Below are 8523 nucleotides of genomic sequence, written 5' to 3'. Positions count from 1 at the left end.
AGACTCGTGACTTGGAGTCTCAATTATGCTTGTTCTTTTCTGGATAATGTTTTTTATTGGGAAAAGTTGGTGAGTGGGCATCGCATACAAAATAGACGACGGCAAGAAAGGACAACATCAACCATTTCTTCGATGAAAGGAAGAGACCCGGGAAAGCGTGGAAACCGTAAAAATGAGAAAGGTGGGACTCAAAATCAGTTTTTGTTTCTGCTTCGCAGTCACACCACAGGCAGCCAGCAGCTTCTTCCTTTTGATTTTCCTTCAAAACCCCATCTTTTTCTCCTTGTTGTCCAAAGAGGACCCCATTAACTTTTCGCAGACCTGTTTTCACCAGAAATTGACCTTAAAATCAAGATGTCATATCCATGAAAGAGCCTAAATAAATTCCGAAAGACATTAACGTTCCTTATAGTTTTTCATTATAGAGAAGAAAATCAAGTTTGATCGATCAGAATACCCGCATAGATTTTTGAATATCCTTGATAAGAGATTAGATGACGATTCTTTTGTGTGCATGCAGAGTTATATATATATATATATATGTATCCATTCATTGGCAGCTTCTATGTGTTCATGGAGAGAGAGAGAGAGAGATTTGGCTGGTGTATTTATAGTTTTGAAAGAGTTACTCGTATACTTAAATCTTCTAGATTGAAAGGGTCTGCATTCCTTTTGGTACAACGAAATCTAATTAATTTATAAATGATACGGCTCTTATTGTTTAGATCTTTTCTACATAGGGTCGAATTTACCTCATTAATTCGGTGCAGTTGGTGGACGGAGAATATGAAGTGGGATATTTGTAGCTATAACATTCATAGAATGGATTTAACTACTTTTAGAACTGTTGTGAGCAGGTTTTTACTTTCGAAATAAAAAGCTCACATTTTCAGGCATGTTATAAAGAGGCTTTTGTCCTCGTTCAAACAAATCTCCACAAAACTTTAATGGTTAAACAGGCTTCAAAAACTTTTGGATCTCATTGTATTGATTACATTTCATACAGCTTTACAAGTTTTTCTTTTCTTTGTAAGGTATCCAATGGAATTTGATTCCAACATACCGACATCGGAAGTTAATATCTATACACAATGGGGACCATGCTTTGATTGATGACACCCTCACTAATTTTACATTTTCCAAATTCCACATATGCATGTCCCACTGTCCTTACTCCCACTGCTTTTCCACAATGCAGCCTTTTTAATCTTTATGTTTTGTCTCCAGTTGGCCACTGACATGGATGCTCAATAAGGAAAGGGGAGAAAAGAAAAAGATAGAATATATGAGTGGATTTGGATCCATCTCTTTGATTGCAAGCAATGGCACTCATAAAGCTTTTTTTTATGTACGAGTATGGTAGCAATAATTAAAAAAAAAAACCCACTATGTTGAAGTACCTAAGCTGCATTTAGAGACATGTTTCATATCAAATTCCCCATTACCAAACTTGCTTGGTTAAATGTCATTTTTTGTCCAAACAGCTACTTTTAACTAGATTCAGACTCTATAATTTGATTTTTGAATTTCACATTTAAGATCTGTTAGTTCTGGATTATGTGTGTGTGTATGTCTCTGTATATGTGTGTATGTCATCTGTTAGTGATTACAATCTATTAGTGCTTTTGTTTGTGTATGTGCACATGTCTATGTATACATGTGTGTGTGTGTGTGTGTGTGTGAGAGCGAGAGAGAGAGAGAGAGAGATCAGAAGCTCCTTCAATACTCCTCTCAATGGAGGAAGTTCTTCACCTAAGTTGTTTCAATTAGGGCTAAACAATCCACCCTTATAAACCATATCTTTAGCTTCACCTTTGCTTAACAGAGTTCCTCATTTTACTCTCATCATTGTCATTTAAGATGTGATTGACAGCCTCAGATCTCATATTTAACTAATCTAACAACCATTTATCTGGGACTCACAATATAAACAAACAATGAATTTTACTATTATATGAAAAAAATATTTCAAATCCTCAATTTATGGCCAAAACCTCACATTTGTGGTTGAATTGAGGGTGTCTTACCTTAAAATCCATGGATTTAAGATCCTTACTGTCTCAAATCACTTTACATCTCAAATTTGAGGCTACCAAAGACTTACATAGTGTCTTGTTAATAGTTTAAAGAATGTTCCACCACTAGCGACCTGGAAACAACAACCCTCCATGCATCACATAATACCCTTCCTTCATATTGTAAAAGCAGCTCAAATAATCATTTTAATGCTAATCACAAAGTTCCACATTGACCAACAACCATAATAACAAGGTCTTTTATAGAGTATACTTTACATTATCACATTTTTGAGCGATAAGAGAATACGCAAATGAAGTTTTTCACTTGTTCCCATATCGGGTCTTTGCTCACCAAACTTTTTACTAGACCCTATGTTCAAACAATATTTACTTTATTGAATGAGATCAGTTTGCATGATACTCATGATTGAAGCTTTATTTTGTTGATTTGGTCTTTGATAGGTTTTGTGGTTCTATGGGTTGTTTTTCTATATAGCGCTCTATTGGAAGTTCTAGTTATGAAGTGTAGTTGATTTTGCATGAAATCCTTTATGGTTTTTGCCCCACTTCGTATGCTTTTCTTCTTTTGTAGCAAAAAGAAGCGCCATGTCCGGCTCTTTAGATCTCATCAACTACCAACTTTGTGGTAAGAACTCTTCTCATAGATATCCATGTTTCAAAATTTCTCATTCTCTCCAACTGATCTCTAATCCCATTTGATCATCTTTTATTCCCTCATATTATCTATCAGTGGTTCATGGTCTCTAAATGAACCTTTCATGGTGGAGGTTTCAAAAGCCATCTAGGTGAAGCCCCATTCTACATAAGCATTATTAATGAGGAATTTCTACCCAGATTTGGTTGCCCTTTTTCATCTACCATGACAGACGTGAAAGACTCAAATATAAACATATGAAATATAAATTTAATTGAAATATACACCCAAAATTCCTGAGCAACTTTGGTGTTAAGTGTCTCCTGCTCACAAGTAGATAACTCCCACTCTACTGGTCATGCAAGAGATTAATAAGAGATCCAAGATTAACATATTCATAGAAGAGTATGAGTGGATGTTCAAGGCCTTTCCATGGTTAGCCATTGGATGTTTCCAAGTCTGTCAACCAAGGTAAGCGCAAATCATTTGGTGTTTCTCATGAATCCAGAAAGTGCAGTTGAAAATGGTAAATTACTATTTCACAATTCTTAGAAGAGGCAATTTCATATCAAGGTAGGAAGTAAAGAAGAACTCAAATATGTTCCATTCAAGAGGGCTTAGTTAGTTACCAATAACCTATTTATTGCTTGTCAATAGTGAGCATGCCCTTGAAAATAGATCCTCTGATCTATGTAAGTTTGTGGGTAAAACTTTTGTCCATAAGACTAAACTTTGGAACCCTTATTTTAGTTTTAATTTGGCATTAATGCTGCTACCAAAAGCCTATCGAGACACAAGGATTCAGGTGAGTATTCCCTATGTTCAAAAGTCTTAGTAGAGATAACCATGATTATTAGAGTTACCATGACGATCCACCAATCGTTGATATCAAAGTTATATTCAAGAGTGACTTCTACTATTGCATCTATCTCAACTAAGTATTCTAATTCAAGTTACATTCTATATTTTCATGAATGAGAAATAACAAAAGCAAACATCTATTGTACATATTTCCTTTTGTTGAAGTCAATGACATTAACTCCAATGTATCAGTTATTTTATCTCATATGAGCCAAAACTGAATGAATTTTCAATAGTTGGAACATTAGAGCTTGAGGCTTAAGTAGTGACCAAACATGATCTTTCCACTCATTATAAAAGTGGTGCCTTATTGACTTCTCTCCATTAGCGTGTTCAAAAATTTGTGTCCAAGGGACACTAAAGGTTTAGCTTTAAAATTTAATGGGCCATTATAATGTAAATAAGTAAAAAGCTATGAAGGTATCAATATGAAATAAAAGCAATTTGGTAGACTGGTGTGGGCAATTGCATACACCAGCCCACATGTGTCCCTATCACTATTCTTTTCCATGAATTTGATGTTATCAAATAATTGTACATTGCTTAGAGGCAATAAATTTAAAATTATGTAGTTATATGTAATTCCACTTACATGGAAAGTAGGCAGAATATTATATGTAGTTAGGAGTTAGAGGAAATTTTAGTTAAGATCCATCTTGTGCACATATGATGATCTTGTTGGGGTGCAATTGTCGTCATTGTAGTTTAGATTTATTATTAGTAGTATCTATATGCCCAATAATTCTATGTGAAATAGAGAACCATAAAAAGTCTATAGCTAACAACACTACAGTTTACTCTTTCCCCCACTTTCTTCTTGGTGATCTTAATACTATTTTAAGGCTTCAAGATATGACTAATAAAATACCAAGTTTTGTTTTCTACGTCATGTTGAATCAATTCAAAGTTCATTGCAACTTCCTCAGTTGATAAAATAAATGGTTCTTCAGATGCTCAAATAATCATTTGAGAGTGAATTAATTTTTGTGTAGGTTATGTTTCATCAACATTGTTTACAAGGATGTATGGAGTTACTAAAGTTGGTACAAAGTATTTCAACCTCTTTAGGTAAGCCAATTGGATCGCCACATAATTGTCAAGATTATAGACTAATAGCTATGGTGGGATGCCTCATAATTCAAATGTTACTTCAGCTACATATATAAAGTAGAGTTTATAGATCATGAGTAATCTAGGGGGAATTATGCTCCAAGTTAAGAGTATTCAGGTGAACTCGGGCAAGGTCAAGCTCAAGGAGATGAGGTCATATTTCTTGAGACACCATGAAAGTTTACTGCGACAAGAGCCCTAAGCTTCCTTTTAGGAGGAAGAAAGCTTGTGGCAACAAAAAACTCGAGTGAAATGGTTGTCAAAGCCTTGAAGAAGAAGAAAGCATGTGGTGATAGAGAGCTCAAGTGAAATGGTTGTCAAGGGTAACTGTAACACTAGATTCTTCTAAGCCTTGGTGAAACGTAGAAACATAAAAACTTTATATGAGCTCTTGAGCAAAAAGTGTCATATATGCTGCTCGTATTTGAAGGGCTCACAAAAATTCTTTTAAGATTGCAACAACTTCATTTTTCACTATTTGCTTGATCACTAAGAATGTATCAACAACTTATTTCCTATTTGATGGGTAGGCCAATTCTCTATGCTTAGGAAAATAGGGAGTTCCTCAAACTCTACTTTAGAGAATGTTCATGTTGTCATTTTCTTCCTAGATGTTGCTAGTACCCTAGGTCATGATATGTTCTTGACTAATTTTTACAAACAAAACTAAAACATGGTTAGCAAAGATATTCTTAGTGCAATTAGAAGTTTTCTCATGTGTAGGCATTTGTTGAAGAAGGTGAATTAAAATCTCATTACTTGTATTGCCAAGTGCTTTATGAAGCACAATATCATGTAAAAATTGTCAATCCCTTCTAAGGTGCCAAATGAGGATCATGTTGTATCAAAGTAGGTTTTTTTTTTTTAAGAAATGATAATAGATATTGTTTGAAATGCATTCTTATATTTGGTTTTAATAGTGTCTAAACTAGCAAGTTATATGGTATTGAGTATGTGATCACAATATTCATGGATGTCCTTAACGAAGTTCATAGAGACTATTTCACATTAAGGTGTGGGCACGAGTCTTCTTATCTTTATTTAGTGGCTATGAATTTTTTTCCTACAATATTGAGCAAGATAGTTTCAAAAATCAATGGTCCTTAAATTCCTAACGAGAGAGGAAGCCCCACATTTCTTACTTTTGTAAACAACACATTGAGTTTAACAAGGAATGTGAACTTCCTAATAGAAATCTATGGCACCATTGAAAGCTTGCAAGTTTGCATATAAGCACCCTATCAAAACTGAGCAAGTCCACTATTATGATATTTTAAACTCTTGCAACATTACCTTAATTATATCTTAAAGTGGCCATTATCACAACTGCATACAACTTAATTGTTGTTGTTATTATTCCATGGTAGGGTCATTGAAAAATGGTGTGAAGAACTTATTAGTAAAGTAGACAAATGACTAGTGGCTTGAAAGGTGACTGCTCTCTCATGTTTCAGTTGCTTTTGCTTGATAAGGCATGTGCTAAAAGCATGATTGGATTCTAAAACTATATATTTATTCTTCCCAAACAAACTTGCCAAAAATTAGACTCAACCATGATTTTTTTTTTTGTAAGAATGCATCTCTCATGTGAGAGACAAACATGTTTTGTTTTAGGAGAGGATGTGTAGAAACACCCTTAAGGGAGGTACAAACTAGAAGAACTTGCATGGACAGAGTTGAGTACATGTCACTTAAGTCATTTTACAGCCTATCACAAAGACTTTTCAAAGGAGCATTGACAACCCAAAGCCTTTCATCTCTCTAAATTAGTAAAAAATTTGCTTGATTTTTCAAGGATAAGAAAAGAGAGTGAATTTTTGGTCAATCACTAAAGTAATACCTACTTGCATCGTCTTCTTAACTTTGCAGACCATGTTTTATTTGAAGACTATGTCATTCTAGATAAATCAAGCAATGCACTAAACTACATTCTGGAACCAAAATTCTTAAAACTTCTACAATAACCCGAGGTTGACAGGCCCATCTATCAAAAGTTCCCTTGATATGCTTAGTTGAACGACTGCAACATTGACTCTACCTCTACCTCTTAATCAAGATTTTCGATAGCACTCTTGATGCATGTAATATCTAAAAAACACATAGAGAAAGTGGGTCTGAGTTGAGGCTATGGCACATTCTCAGGTCAGATTGTTTAGGTTTGTTACATATGACTTGAGGTTCCCAACTTTATACCGATTATAGAAGGCTAACAACTATCCGACTAGTAGGTCATTCATACGTAGGAAATAGTGAGAAAATACAAACCATCTACTCTTATCCTACAATCGTGTATCTTGTATTTGGAAATTGGTGTCAAGACTATTGAAAGATAAGTTTGATCTTCATTCTACCATAATCATTAGGCTTAAATGATAGTTTGCATGTAACTTTAAGAGAAGATGAGTAATTAAATGTTGGTGGTAGTGTCTTCATGTAATAATATGTGAACTTTTCAATTCTAAGAATAACAAACAATATGGTAGCACCAAGATCTTACTAAAAGTTAAAGATCAAAGAATGTAGAGTAGATGTGAGGCGGAGTTCACATTGTTTCCTAAAAGCGCCCCTATAGACCTAACTGACAAGAGGATTTGACTCGCTATAAGCATAATTCTATTATGTCTTATTAGGGTTAACATGGTAAGTTCACCATTTTCCTTGTTTGCAACCAATAAGTTGTATTGGATAGATTTTCTACTCGAAGGAGAAAGTACATTTCTGGACTTTTTCATAGTTCAGAAATAAGTCAACCAATAAGCTCGACTCATGGCTCACACCAGCCTACATGTGGCTCCTCTATTAAACATTACCTATTAGCATGTATCATCCATCATTAAAATAGTTATTTTTATTTTACTCTTCAAAATAAATTTGTAAAAAATCTCAAAAAATCATTATAATCCTCAATATGGGGTGATACATGCAACATTTATCAACTACATATCGACCCATAAACTTAAGGGCCTACAACTTGTTATGGCTACAATACATATTGGCCTACATGGGCAGCTGATACATACCCAACACTGGATAGAGCTCTGCTACTCTTTGCTTGCATGATATTTGTTGTGGCTTAAAAGTCACCAGTTGTAGAGTTGCACTATTAAAAGGCAATCAATAAGTTGGCCAAACAATCACTTTGAAATGATCTCATTGGTATCAAGAGTTAACCAAATCATATAGTTTTTACAATCTTTCTTGACTTGCTCTTATAATGAGATCAAGAAGATTGAGAAAGTTAGCTATTCATGAACTACTAAAGTTTTATTCAAAAAATTAATCAGGATTAACATACATATCTTCTTAAATTTTTTAAAAAATTTATCTTATATGGTATAGGTGCAGCCCCAAGAATAACAAATAAAGAGGCTGCCGAACCCTAGACAAGTTGGCCTAAACACATTACAAGAAGGGTTTGATAGGTTCAAGTTTGAAACTTTTAGTGATATGTTCAAGTTACAAATATGTTGAACAAATTACAGAAAAAGCGCCCAACCTTGCAGTGTTTTTTATAACTATTAAATATTTGGGAATCTGCATATGACTGCCCAAATTCTGAAAGTAATACACAAGCAGCTGCTGCTGCTCACACCTTTACCAAAATCCAGCTCCAGCCTAGCAGCCTTTGAGTTTGTGTAAACTTCTCACGAAATAGTTTATTTTCTTACTTTCGTTTCACCTATGACAGTGGAATGCTTCAACCACTTGACGAAAGGTAGCAAGTTTGCTACTTATCATCTAACGATTTATATATTTTATCGTCATAGTTGAAATGTCATAATAAATAACTTGTTTTGTTTTTTCGCTCATCATTGGTTGCTGTCTTTTGAGTGGGGCACGCTATATGTAATGCCATAAGATAGGACACACACGAAGAAT

This window comes from Nymphaea colorata, chromosome 5 (genome assembly GCF_008831285.2).
Source record: "Nymphaea colorata isolate Beijing-Zhang1983 chromosome 5, ASM883128v2, whole genome shotgun sequence".
Lineage (NCBI taxonomy): Eukaryota > Viridiplantae > Streptophyta > Magnoliopsida > Nymphaeales > Nymphaeaceae > Nymphaea > Nymphaea colorata.
Note: the sequence above shows the minus strand (reverse complement) of the source record.